The 14,806-nt window shown below is 46.0% G+C and overlaps 1 pseudogene; it reads right to left on the reverse strand.

The window, feature by feature from the left end:
* Nucleotides 1-10,809: 10,809 nt before the first annotated feature.
* LOC128560014 (actin-related protein 2/3 complex subunit 1A-like) lies at nt 10,810-11,935 on the reverse strand (annotated as a pseudogene).
* Nucleotides 11,936-14,806: the final 2,871 nt, after the last annotated feature.

The raw sequence follows: 14,806 nt of genomic DNA on the forward strand, positions 1-14,806 counted from the left end.
TACACCAGGGTTAGCTAATTCCGAGAGATAGGAAACAATTTGCCTGTGAGCAGCCATTCATACGCAGACCAGCCAATTCTGAGTGTACACTCCCCATCTGCCCCCTTTGATCAAGCTCCTGCAGTCCAGGCCTCCCCCCTGCCCTAAGTCACCCCAGGCCCAGTTCTAGACAGCTAGAGACCATCCCTACAGCCAGAGCCCACTAAAATTATTCACACCGTCCAAGCCAGTGCTGCTCAGCTTGCCCACCCTGCCTTTATCTCTCCTCCCAACAAAAACTACAATAAAGGATCAGGCTGGGCTTGGCGCCTGTAGCTCAGTGGCTAGTGTGCTGGCCACGTGCACTGGAGTTGGGGGGGTCGAATCCAGCCCAGGCCTGCCAAACAACAATGACAACTACAACCAAAAGATAGCTGGGCGTTGTGGCGGGTGCCTGTAGTCCCAGCTACTTGGGAGGCTGAGGCAAGAGAATCACTTAAGCCCAAGTGTTTGAGGTTGTTGTGAGCTGAGACATCACAGCACTCAACCAAGGGCAACCCAGGGAGACTCTGTCTCAAAAAAAAAAAAGGAAAGGCCTGGTTTCCCCTTGCTCCTGCCTCTGCCAACCTGGTGCTTCCCAGCATGGCCCTGCATGGTGTGGTGTGCCCTTTTCTCTTGGGAACCATGAGTAATAAACTATAGGATGCTCCAAATGTTGCCCATAAATAAGCAACACAAAGAGAAAATGGGAAAATGTAACTAAATGCACCTTTATTTACAAGACATTCATTATTAATTTTATAAAATATCCTCAAAAAGGGTGGCATCCCTCATTGGGCTGAGTGCTGCTGCTCCCTGGTGCTAAATGATTCAGCAATCTGGGTGGCTGCACTCAGGTTCCCACCAGGGCTCGTCAGCACCTTCTCTCACACTCCTGAAAACAACAGGACATGGTAGGTGGTGACCCCATTCCAAATGGCTGGAGGTCACGGACTTTCAAAATAGTCATAACTTTGACTATGTAATAACGTGGGAGTGCCCAAAGGCCTTCTGTGTTGTCAGGATTTAGCAATGCTTTGAGACGCAAATGGGAAGATGGTGTCATACCTGATCTCTGACTTTGAACCCAGGTAACTAGGAAGGTGGAGGCCTAGACAGAAGGATAAAAGAGAAGGAGGAAGGTCAGCCAAGAAAAGTAAGGAACTCTGTTTGGACGTGTTGACCCTGAGGGTTCTGAGGAGCGTCCATGTGATGGGATTTGCCTGTGCAGTGTTGAGAAGCAGCTCTGGGCACGTGGGCCTCGCAGCTCCTGTCTGCAGAGACTGACAGCTGGTGCCCACCTTCCTCTAGATCTCAGCTTAGATCCTCTAACACAGTGGGTTGCAACCCCCTCCCTCCAAAGGCTCTGCCTAAAACAAATATTTTGTAACATCTCCTTTGCTACCCTAGCAATGCATTTTGGAGGTAAAATATCCTAACTTTATATATGGTTTTCAAGATCTAGCTTCTATCCATTTCTGTATCTTCCTGTATAATAAAGGGGAAATAATAAAGGGGAAAAAATTTATAAAAAATAAAGAGATATCTTTTCATTGCACCATAATGGCGTGCATGAATGTCCTGGCTGATACTCTAAAGAGCATCAACAATGCCAAAGAGAGAGGCCCACCCCAGGTTCCCATAAGGCCGTGTGATGATGAACCATGGTTACATTGACAAATTTAAAATCATCGATGATCACAGAGTGGGGAAATTGTTGTGTACCTCACAGGAAGGTTAAACAAGTGTGCAGTGATCAGTCCCAGATTTGATAAGCAACTCAAAGATTTAGAAAAATGGCAGAATAATCTGCTCCCATCCCACCAGTTTGGTTTTATTGTACTGACAACTTTGGCTGGCATCATGGACTACGAAGAAACAAAAAGAAAACACATAGGAGGGAAAATCCTGGGATTCTTTTTCTAGGGATGTAATACATACTTAAAAATAAAATGCCTCAATGGAAAAAAAAAGATAAAATGTATTTATATAAGAAAATTCTCAGGTATAACAACTCTAAACATTATAATAAAAGTATCAGATGATTGGAACCTCATGAATGCTATTAACCTGTCACCAGGTAGCTGACTTTCCCCTTCATCCCCACTCAATAAACATATGAGAATAATGTGCTCAAACGTAGGATTATGTTGGGGTGGCACCTGTGGTTCAAAGGAGTAGGGCGCCGGCCCCATATACCGGAGGTGGTGGTTCAAACCCAGCCCCGGCCAAAAATTGCAAAAAAAAAAATGTAAGATTATGTCGCCTATAAGAGCCACAGGGGTTCACTTAGTGTTCTAGTGTTCAGCTTCTTTCTTACCAGTGTTGCTACTGAGGACAACTGCCATTAAGCTATTAAAGGACACCAGTGTGTCTATATACATGTGGAATACTGTTCAGCCTTAAGAAAGAAATCCTCTCATTTGTGACCAAGGACATCATGGCAAGTGAAATAAACTGGGCATAGAGAGACAAATACTGCATGATTTCAGTATTGATTTCAGTGTGATTATAGGTTTCAGTTTGACAGAGGAATGAATTTTTGAGACCTTTTGTGCAGCAGAGTGACTATTGTCAATAATTACGTATTATATTTTTCAAAATAGCTAAGTAAGTAAATTTCAAATGTCTCACCGCAAAAAAATAAGTGAGGCCATAGATATATAAATTGGCTTGATTTAATCATTCATTTTGTGTATATATGTCAAAACATCAACTTGTACTCAATTATGATTTGCCAATTTAAAATAATCTTAAGAAAAAAAGAAATGCAGACTGTCAGGCCCTACCTCATAGCCTACTAAATTTGAACCTGCATTTTAATAAGATCCCCAGGTTATCTATATGTCAATTAATATTTAGAAAAGCACAAGGTACTCCTGGGGGACATAGTAGGAAAGAATGTCAGCAAAATGCACAAAATAAATCTTCATTATTCCCATCTTGAGGTTTCCTGAGACTATCCAAGACCAAGAAGATATCAGTTCAAGATCTAACCAGGAAAACAGAAACCACTTAAGGTACTTTCTTTAGAGAGAATTCAATGCAGGGACTTGATCACTTAGGTGAGGGAAGAGTTGGGAAGTCAAACAAGCCATCTGTAAGTAGTAACAGGAAGCCACTAGCCTGGAGGAACAAAGGAAGAGGATGGGGTTACTGAAACCCAAGATTACCCAGGGGACTTTGACTCCTTTGCAGCTGGAGGCAGAGAGGAAGGAGGAGAAAGCCTCCATTTCTCCCTGACTCCTGTCTTCCAACCTCTCAACAGCACTGGCTAAATCTAAACAGAATTCAGCTGACGCAGCCTAGGAAACCTTGGAAACACAGCTTTGGGGATCAGTCCTTCCGTATTTTAGAGCAGAGAGAAGGATGAGAAAAGCATCTGAGAAAAGCAGGCCCAGAATTGACATATAAGCCAAAAGCTATTTCTCAAAAGAAGAATAATTACTGGTTGAAAGAGGTGTACTGGGCGGTGCCTGTGGCTCAAAGGAGTAGTGCGCTGGCCCCATATGCCAGAGGTGGCAGGTTCAAGCCCAGCCCGGGCCAAAAACAGCAAAAGAAAGAAAGAAAGAAAGAGGTTTACTTTCTCCAGAAACCTAGGGCCTACCACTGTGATTGCCAGATTCCACGGAGTATCCCATGCAGTCCCAGACATGTATCGGAACCACTAGGTCAACTGGGCCAAGTGACAGAGCTGCTTACCTGCATCCTGGATGAGCTAGCACGTTTCTCATGCTCTGGGCCCCACTTAAGTTAGCAAATTTGGGTCAATCAGTAAATAAGGGTAACACCCACATTTGCTATATATTTCTTTCTTTCTTTTTTTTTTTTTTTTCACATTTGCTATATATTTCTTTAAAAATTCAAAAGGCTCTGGCTTGGTGCCCGTAGCTCAGGGGTTAGGGTGCCAGCCACGTGCCCTGAGACTGGCAGGTTCAAACCCAGCTCAGGCCAGCTAAGCAACAATGACAACTGCAACAACAACAACAACAACAAAAAATAGCTGGGCGTTGTGGTGGGTGCCTGTAGTCCCAGCTACTTGGGAGGCTGAGGCAAGAGAATCACTTAAGCCCGAGAGTTTGAGGTTGCTATGAGCTGTGATGCCATAGTAGCACTCTACCAAGGGCAACATAGTGAGACTCTGTCTAAAAAAAATAAATAAATAAAAATAAAAATTTTAAAGGCTCAACAAGCATTGCATTTGACTTTTTGTTTGTTTGTTTTGTTTTGTTTTTTGAGACAGGCTCTTGCTCTTTTGCCACAGGAGCTCTGTGTTTCATCATACCTCTCTGCAACCTCAAACTCCTGGGCTCAAGTGATCTACTGCCTCAGTCTTCCAAATAGCTGGGACTATAGGCTTGCTCCACTACACCAGGCTAATTTTTCTATTCTTTGTAGAGATGTGATCTTAGTCTTGCTCAGGCTGGTCTTGAACTCCTGAGCTCAAGTGATCGTCCCGTCTCGCCTCCCAGAGTGCTAGGATTACCAGTGTGAGCCACCATACTGCCCACATCATGCTTCTTTCTTAGTGAAAGGGAATGCAAAGTACCACGACTCGTCTTTTGCTTTGGAAAAGTTATCTGAATAGTGTCAGACTACTGGCTCACATGCCCCAAATTTTATTGAGTTTATAGTCCCCTGTATTTTTGTGGAATTTATCTCTGTTCTCTGGCATGGAGGTGTCTCACCAGAATAGCTAGGGCAGTTGCTACTTCCTATCCTTTAGGTCTGCTAAGCATTGTGTCATGAATGAAGAAGGGAAGAACATTTTTTGAGTTAATGAGACAATAAGCCCTGAGAGTGACATCATAGCACAGAGCCAGGAGGCTGACATAACCCTAATCTAGATCATGAAGATGTACGGCTTTTCATACTGTGTAAAAGAAAACAATTCTCAGTGTTCTCTGCTTACCTGATTAGAGAAAAAAATGGCTAAATAGATAGTTGCAAAATAAGTGCCAAAGATGGTGTTTATTTGTCCAGCAAAGAGACCAGATCCTAACATGGCAACTTAAATGAAATCGCCACTTTCTGATTATTGTTACCGAACTCAGGATTTTCTACTCACTGCCCAAAATCCAAATTCAATATCTGGCACTCTGAGAAGAGGGCAGAAGGGCCGACTAATGTCAGAAAGGCCATCTCAAGTTCCTCAGGCTGACCCAAGGGTTTTTAAAGGGAAAGTGAGCATGGGAAGGGCCGACTACCTGCACGTCACCAGTCTTGTTCCAGTGGTTATCTTGAGTAATGAATGGGCTAGATCACAACAGAAGTCAAGGTTAACTGCTCACTGCTCAGCATTTTCTTCCAGGGTTGGTGGGCAGTCTCACAATATTGGTTCTATAGCTAACTTCCCAAAATTCTTTTTTCTTCGTAGAGACAGAGTCCTATTTTATCACCCTCGGTAGAGTGCCATGGTGTCACACAGCTCACAGCAACTTCCAACTTCTGGGCTCAGGCAATTCTCTTGCCTCAGCCTCCAGAGTAGCTCAGACTACAGGCGCCCGCCACAACGCCCGGCTATTTTTTTGTTGCAGTTTGGCTGGGGCCGGGTTTGAACGCACCACCCACGGTATATGGGGCCAATGCCCAGCTTCGGGCCAGCGCCCAGCTTCCAGAAATTCTTAAGCAAGCACACAGGTAGGCCTTATTAAAAGAAAGAGGGAGTGACTGTTGCTGATTACATTATGATAATCCATTTTTAGTCAATAAGACACATCTTTTTGCCTTCTGCTCTGACCAAACTGAAATATAAGATCTAAGAAAAGACAGAAAGAACCTGGGCTGGGCACGGGGCTCATGCCTGTAATCCTAGCACTCTGGGAGGCCGAGGTAGATGGATTGCTTGAGCTCAGGAGTCTGAGACCAGACTAACCAATGGTGAGACCCTGTCTTTGCTGAAAATAGAAAAACTGAGGAAAGAGGTGATCCTCTTACAAGTGATCCTCTTGCCTCAGTTGAAGTTGCTGTGAGCTATGATGCCACTGGCACTCTTCGCAGGGAGCTAGAGTGACACTCTGTCTCAAAAAAAAAAAAGAAAAAAGAAAGAAAGAAAAAAAGGGTGGTGCCTGTGGCTCAGTGAGTAGTGCACCAGCGCCATATACCGAGCGTGGCAGGTTCGAACCTGGCCCCGACCAAACTGCAACAAAAAAAATAGCTGGACGGGCAGCGCCTGCGGCTCAGTTGGTAAGGCGCCGGCCCCATATACTGAGGGTGGTGGGTTCAAACCCGGCCCCGGCTGAACTGCAACCAAAAAATAGCTGGGCGTTGTGGTGGGCGCCTGTAGTCCCAGCTACTCAGGAGGCTGAGGCAAGAGAATCCCTTAAGCCCAGGAGTTGGAGGTTGCTGTGAGCTGTGATGCCCAAGCTCTCTACTGAGGGTGACAAAGTGAGACTCTGTCTAAAAAAAAGAAAAAAGAAAGATGGAAGGAACCTGAGTGGGTCCTGCAATTTCCTGCTGCCCAGATGGTAACTACTTTTACCTTGCCAGGTATTAAATGTAGTAAAGCGCCACTATTTGGTCTCTGCATCCTGGTGTAGCAGACCACATAGCTCATGGAAAGGAGAAGCAAGAGCTAAGCTGGAAACACTCTATAATTAGAAGAAACACCTGTAATAAAACACCTTGGTGATAAGGGCAAGGGGAAGGGATTCAGCTCTCCACAACACAAGACCGAGGGAGAGGAGAACATCAGTGATTGGCAGTCTCTACACCTGTGGTGTAAGTAGCCCCAGGATCACATCTATAAGTAGCTGCAGGAGAAGTCAGTCAAAAGGCCCTCTTCTTTCACGGACTCACTTACTCTAACTCGATTTTTCCTCCTGCTCGGAGGGCCTCTGCCCGAGGCCCTTCTAAAAAGGTGGCTAAGATTTACCCTTCTACTAAGACTGCTTCTCTCCCTTGTGCTAAGGCGAATAGCCCTCAGGCACCTAAGGGTAATTGTTCCCCAGTGAGATAGCACAGCGGTGGATGGTTAAGCCCTAAGCCGGGGGTTGGAGACCTGGCCAGTCCCGGCCCCAACACCCTTGGAACCCAGTGTGCCGATTAAGTCAAGGAGCTTGTTTCAACGGATGCAGCAGTGTCTTGGGAAGGGGAGTTTGTCTGCTGGAGGGCCATGATTAGATGCTGGATTCTAGAAGTGTGTTGCCTATAAAAAAATCCTCTCCAGGGGTGGCGCCTGTGGCTCAGTGGGTAGGGCGCCGGACCCATATACCGAGGATGGCGGGTTCAAACCCGGCCCCGGCCATACTGCAACAACAACAACAAAAAAAATGGCTGGACATTGTGGCGGGCACCTGTAATCCCAGCTAGATGGGAGGCTGAGGCAGGAGAATCACCAAAGCCCAGGAGTTGGAGGTTGCTGTGAGCTGTGTGATGCCATAGTACTCTACCGAGGGCAATAAGGTGAGCCTCTGTCTCTACAAAAAAAAAAAAAAAAAATCCTCTCCAGGGCAGCGCCCCTGGCTCGGTGGGTAGAGCGCTGGCCCCATGTACCGAGGGTGGTGGATTTGAGCCCGGCCCGGCCAAATTGCAACAAGAAGATAGCTGGGCGTTGTGGTGGGCGCCTGTAGTCCCAGCTACTCGGGAGGCTGAGGCAGGAGAATCACCTGAGCCCCGGAGTTGGAGGTTGCTGTGAGCTGTGAGGTCACGGAACTCTATCGAGGGCGATAAAGTAAGACTCTGTCTTAAAAAAAAAACAAAAAACCTCTCCAACTTTCCTGTCTCCATATGTCTTCTTTTTTTTTTTTTAGACAAAGTTTCATTATGTCGCCCTCAGTAGAGTTCTGTGATGTCACAGCTCGCAGCAACTTCAAACTCTTGTGCTTAAGAGATTCTCTTGCCTCAGCCTCCCAAGTAGCTGGGACTACAGGTGCCTGCCACACGCCGGATTATTTTTTATGTTGCAGTTGTCATTGTTGTTTAGCTGGCCCAGGCTGGGTTCCAACCTGCCAGCCTCAGTGTATGTGGCCTTTGCCATAACCACTGTGTTACGGGTGCCGCCTCCGTAAGTCTTCTGATGCCCTCTACATCAGCACAAGGAGCACAAGGGATGGTTTCTCAACTTTTTTTTTTTTTTTTGTAGAGGCAGAGTCTCACTTTATGGCCCTCGGTAGAGTGCCATGGCATCACACGGCTCACAGCAACCTCCAACTCAAGGGCTTAGGCGATTCTCTTGCCTCAGCCTCCCGAGCAGCTGGGACTACAGGCGCCCGCCACAACGCCCGGCTATTTTTTGTTGCAGTTTGGCCGGGGCTGGGCTTGAACCTACCACCCTCAGTATATGGGGCCGGCGCCCGGTTTCTCAACTTTATTTAGCACAGACCATTGCTTTAGCATTGCTTGTAATCCACCAGCGAGCAGGCGATATTCACTACCTGCAGGTGTCGCACTTGGCATACCAAGTACAAGACCTCTGAGAAGGGCACCAGGATCTGTAAAATAGGTTTGTCTAAAATTACATCCTGGACGGCACCTGTGGCTCAGTGAGTAGGGCATCGGCCTCCCATATGGACGGTAATGGGTTCAAACCCAGCCCCGGCCAAACTGCAACATAAAATAGCCGGGTGTTGTGGCGGGTGCCTGTAGTCCCAGCTACTCGGGAGGCTGAGGCAAGAGAATCGCCTAAGCCCAAGAGCTGGAGGTTGCTGTGAGCCGTGACGCCACAGCACTCTACTGAAGGCGACAAAGTGAAATTCTGTCTCTAAAAATAAAAAGTAAAGAAAAGGTAAAAAATTACATCCCTATTCCACTTTCAGAATGCATTTCTGTATATCTTCTCCAAAGCTTTGCCAGGGTTCAACCCTGTTGTAACATGCATCAGAATTTCCTCCCTTTGAATGGCTGAAGCATATTTTCTTATATTCCACAGCACATTTTACTCATCCATCCATGTGTGGATGGACACCTGGGTTGCTTTCCTCTTTGAGCTATTGTGAATGATGCTGCTTGAACACGGACATACAAACACCTCTTTAAGACCCTACTCTCGGTTCTTGGGGTATAAGAAGTGGACTTGTTACATCATACGGTAAGCCTATTTTTAATTTTTTGAGGACTTGCCATGCTGTTTTCCACAGAAGCTGTACCATTTTATAATCCCACAGCACAGCAGTGCACAAATTTTCAATTTTTCCACATTCTCGCTAACACTTGTTGTTTTCTGTTTTTTGGATAGTAGCCATCCTAGTGGTGGTATTGATTTCAGTAATTTGATTTGCATTTTCCTATTCTTTAGTGAGGTTGAGCCTCTTTTCATGTGCTTCTTAGCCATTTGTATATCTTCCTTGGAGACATGTCTATTCAAGTCCTTTGCCCATATTTGAATTGGGTTGTTTGTGTGGTGGTGGTGTTTTTTGAGACAGAGTCTTACTTTGTCGCTCTGAGTAGAGTGCTGTGGCATCACAGCTCACAGCAACCTCAAACCCTTGGGCTTAAGCGATTCTCTTGCCTCAGCCTCCCAACAACGCCCGGCTATTTTTTAGAGACCAGGTCTTGCTCCTGCTCAGGCTGATCTCATACTTGTTAGCTCAGGCAATCTACCTGCCTCAGCCGCCCCAGTGCTGGGATTACAGGCGTGAGCCACCGTGTCTGACCTTTTTTTTTTTTTTTTTTATGACATGGCGTCTCAAGCTGTTGCCCTGGATAGAATGCCAGTGGCATCAAAGCTCACAGCAACCTCCAACTCTTGGGCTCAAGTGATACTCTCAACTCAGTTTTTCTATTTTTAGTAGAGAGGGGGTCTCGCTTTTGCTCAGGCTGGTCTCAAACTTGTGAGCTCAGACAATCCACCCACCTCGGCCTCACAGAGTGCTGGGATTATAGGGGTGAGCCACTTGTTTGTGTTTTATTTATTTATTTATTTATTTGTGAGTTGTTTTTTTTTTGAGACAAAACAACTCTCTTTATGTCTCTTTATGTCTCTTGGTAGAGTGCGGTGGTGTCACAGCTCACAGCAACCTTCAACTCTTGGGCTTAGGCGATTCTCTTGCCTCAGCCTCCTGAGTAGCTTGGACTACAAGTGCCCGCCACAATGCCCGGCTATTTTTTTGTTGCAGTTTGGCTGGGGCCAGGTTCAAACCCACCCCCCTCGGTATATGGGGCCAGCACCCTACCCACTAAGCCACAGGTGCCGCCCTTGAGTATTTTTTTTATTTTCCAATTAATATGAGGGTATAATTTTTAGGTTATGTTGTTCTCACTTTCAGGGTAAAGTTCCATTTGTAGAACAGCCTCTCACCCGGGGGCGTGTTATACACCCTTGCCATGTGCACATGAGGTGAGATCCCGCCTCCTGCCCTCCCTCCTTCTGCCAAACGTGCTCCCCCTCCTCCCTCACGCTTCCCTCTATCCTTGTTTGCGTTTTAGTTGTTGAGTTTTAGGAGGTCTCTGCATTTTCTGGACATTAATCCCTTTATCAGATAAATGATTTGCAAATATTTTCTTCTATTCTGTGGGTTGCTTTTTTTTACTCCATTGATATTGTCTTTTATTTATTTATTTTATTTTTTGAGACAGAGTCTCAAGCTGTCACCATGGGTAGAGTCCCATGGCATCACAACTCACAGCAACCTCAAACTCTTGGGCTCAAACGATTCTCTTGCCTCAGCCTCCCAAGTAGCTGGGACTACAGGTGCCTGCCACAATGCCTGGTATTTTTTTTTTAATCTTTCACCAATTTTATACTCAAACAAAACCACACAATATTTGCACGATATGTGTTTTCAGTGTTTCCTTGGGGCTGGCTTCCCTCTCCATCCAACGGCAAAGCTGTGGTCAGTGACTCACTCAGCTTCACATTATCCGGAGGCCCTGGATAGAAGATTCGGAGGTCTTGAAATCCCAAATTGTCATGGCTCCATCAATGCCAATAGTGTAAATTTGCAACAATCTTGCTTGTCCACCTCATAAATAGATACTTGAGTGATGCTATTCCGGTGCAGCGTCTCCAGAGCTGTATTGCGGTCCTCAGTTGTGGCCCTCTTGTCCATGTTGCGGAAACGTTCCATAGCAGACATGCTGGCTGGATGCTCTGTTTTGGAATGTCTAACTTGGACACAAAGGTCAAGCAGCCGCGGTCATCGTAGTTAAAGAGCATTGGGCAGCAGTCATGACCAGCAGCCACAACACTATTCTCCAAGACAAATGACACACTCAGGAGTGGTAGGAACTCTGTTTTCAGAGTTGAGACCTGTACACTTTTTGAAGCATCAGCAACAGACACGGTGCTGTCATGACTGACCCAGGCCAGGCGGCTCCCACTGGCGGAGAAGCTGACCCCATGGACCCAGCCACCTGTGCCACTGCCCCCAAACTCTGACATCAGCTGACCAAAAGGCATCTTGCTGCCCCAGGGTGCACTGGCTGGCTTTTCATCCACTTCTTTAATATAGGCAGAAAACACTCTGCATTTGAAGTCACATGATCCTGCTGCCAGCAAAACATTGTTGGGATGCCAATCCAAGCTAAGGACTATAGAGCGAATCAGCTTTTTAATGTGTTTGCTTACCCACCAGTCATTTTCAGACTCGAAGTAACAAACAGAAATGAGTCATGCTCCACTTCCCACAGCAAATTTGTTCTCTAAGGGGGACCGCTTCACAAAAGGGGCTGCGCAATTAATTCTCAGGATCACCAGGGTTGGCTTCCAGATACCATCTTTCTGAGTCCAGACATAGGCATTGCGGTCTGACCCACAAGAGATGATGGGGTCGCTTTTGGGAGCCCAGTCAATACATGTGATGTGTCCGTTGTGCTCCTTGAGTTCGTGAGCTTTTATCCACTGGCTCCCGTTTTTCTTATAGATGTGCACTTCGTGATGATTGGGGCTAAGGGCAATTTGGGTACGATCCCTGTTCCAAGCATGACAGGTGATTGGCTCTAGTAAAAACTGGTGCAGGGACATTATTCTTAGAGTTTTCAAACAATAGAAAGCTGGGGTGGGGGAAGTTCGGACGGGATCGGAGCAGAGAATTCGCAGACTGTGGTCAGTCAACACGAACAGGTTCCGCAGGCGGCTATTTTTTTTGGGTTGCAATTGTCATGTTGTTTTAGCTGGTCCGGGCCAAGTTTGAACCCTCCAGCGTCAGTGTATGTGGCCAGCGCCCTACCCACTGAGCTACAGGCACCGCCCCATTGATATTGTCTTTTGATGCACACAAAAAAATTTAATATCATAAAGACCAATTTGTCTTTTTTTTCCCCCCGTGCCTTTTTTTCTCCCTGTGTCATAGCCAAGGAATCATTGCCAGATCCAATGCTGTGAAGCTTCTCCCCTTTTTTGTTGTTGTTGCAGTTTTTGGCCAGGGCTGGGTTTGAACCCACCACCTCCAGCATATGGAGCCGGCACCCTACTCCTTGAGCCACAGGTGCCGCCTACCCCTATGTTTTCTTCTAAGAGTTTTATTTAGTTTTAGATCTTACATTTAGGTCTTTGATTTATTTTGAGCTAATTTTGGCATATGGTGTTAGGTAAGGGTCCAACCATTCTTTTGCATGTGGATATCCAGTTTTCCCAGCAGCATTTGTTAAAAAGACTGTCCTTTCCCCATTGAATGATCTTGGTACCCTTCTCAAAACCATTTGACCATATATGTGATGGCTTATTTTTGAGCTCTCACTTCTTTTTTTTTTTTTTTTTTGTAGAGACAGAGTCTCACTGTACTGCCCTTGGGTAGAGTGCCATGACGTCACACGGCTCACAGCAACCTCTAACTCTTGGGCTTAAGCAATTCTCTTGCCTCAGCCTCCCAAGCAGCTGGGACTACAGGCGCCAGCCACAACGCCCGGCTATTTTTTTGTTGCAGTTTGGCCGGGGCTGGGTTTGAACCTGCCACCCTCGGCATATGGGGCTGGTGCCCTACTCACTGAGCCACAGGTGCCGCCTGAGCTCTCACTTCTATTCCATCATTTTATATATCTGCCTTTATGTCAGTAGTACACTGTTTTGATTACTGTAGTGTGAAGTTTCAAAGGCTCTTTCTCATAAGGGCACTAATCCCTTTCATGAGGGTTGCACCCTCATGATATTTAGTCATCCCCTCAAAAGGCCCACATTCAACTACTATCACAATTAGTTTATGGTTTCAATATATAAATTGGGGGGAGGGGATATAACCATTCACTCCATAGCAGTAAATAACTCTCAAAGAGGTTATTCCTGGTCTTTGAGCAAGGGAGGAATGCCCTCCAAAGGGGAAGAGTGACTGCTCAGCTGTAAGGAAGGCTCAGGGGCAGGTTGACAGCAAAGGCCTCCAAATGAAAGAGGTGAGTGAAGAGGTAAAGAATGATTTCCAAGAATTCCCAAAAATGTTGGAAAAATGGGCTTGAGGATGCTCAGTTACCCAGACTGTTACTTGACTGTTACATCAAGAAAAAATTTTATGTTTACCTGGATGAGCTGGAATATATTCTTCTTAGCAAAGTATCTCAAGAATGGGTTCAACGCCTATAGCTCAAGTGGCTAAGGCACCAGCCACATACACCAGAGCTGGTGGGTTCAAATCCAGCCTGGGCCTGCCAAACAACAATGACAACTACAACCAAAAAATAGCCAGGCATTTTGGCAGGTGCCTATAGTCCCAGCTACTTGGGAGACGGAGGCAAGAGAATCACTTAAGCCAGGAGTTGGAGGTTGCTGTGATGCCACTGCACTCTATCCAGGGTGACAGCTTAAGGCTCTGTTTCAAAATAATAAGTATCTCAAGAATGGAAAAAAAAGTATCCAATGTACTCAACACTACTATGAAATCAATATATAATCACCTACACATTCATATGAATGGCAAAACATAACTATAGTCCAGAAAGTAGAAGGGAAAAAGAGAGGGATATGGGAGGAGGAAGGGTATTTGGGGGGACCTTACCTAATGTGCATGATGCAATGGTACATTTCAAAACTATTAAGAAATGGGGGCTTGGACAGTGCCTGCGGCTCAGTGGGTAGGGAGCCAGCCCCATATACTGAGGGTGGTGGGTTCAGGCCCAGCCCTGGCCAAACTGCAACAAAAAAATAGCCAGGCATTGTGTTGGGTGCCGATAGTCCCAGCTACTCAGGAGGCTGAGGCCAGGGAATCACCTAAGCCCAGGAGTTGGAGGTTGCTGTGAGCTGTGTGATGCCACAGCACTCTACTGACGGTGATAAAGTGACACTCTGTCTCTACAAAAAAAAAAAAAAAAAAAAATGGTGGCTCAACACCCGTAGCACAGTGGTTATAGCACCAGCCACATACACCCAAGCTGGCAGGTTTGAACCTGGCCTGGGCCAGCTAAACAATGATAACTGCAACAAAAAAGTATCTGGGGATTGTGGCAGGCGCCTGTAGTCCCAGCTACTTGGGAGGCTGAGGCAAGAGAATTGCTTAGCCCAAGAGTTTGAGGTTGCTGTGAGCTGTGATGCCATAGCACTCTACCGAGGGTGATAGCTTGAGATCTTGTCTCAAAAAAAAAAGAGTACAATCATGATGGATGTGTTAATTAGTTCAATGTAAGCATTTCACATTGTGTATCAAAGCAGTACACTGAAACCCATAAATGCATCAATGTATAAAGTTATGATTTAATAAAAAATTAAAATTGAAGCAAAAGCAGGGCTGGAGTAGACTCACCTATAAACCAAGGTAAAAGGGTTGCTTGAGGTGGAGGATTGCTTGAGGCCAGGAGTTTGAGACCAAGCTGAGCAAGAGTGAGACTCCCATCTCTATAAAGAATAGAAAAAAACTTAGCTGGGCATGATGGCATGTGCCCAGGAGACTGAGGCCAGAGGCTCACCTGAGCTCAGGAGTTTGAGGTT

The sequence above is a fragment of the Nycticebus coucang genome, chromosome 11, assembly GCF_027406575.1.
Source record: "Nycticebus coucang isolate mNycCou1 chromosome 11, mNycCou1.pri, whole genome shotgun sequence".
Classification (NCBI taxonomy): domain Eukaryota; kingdom Metazoa; phylum Chordata; class Mammalia; order Primates; family Lorisidae; genus Nycticebus; species Nycticebus coucang.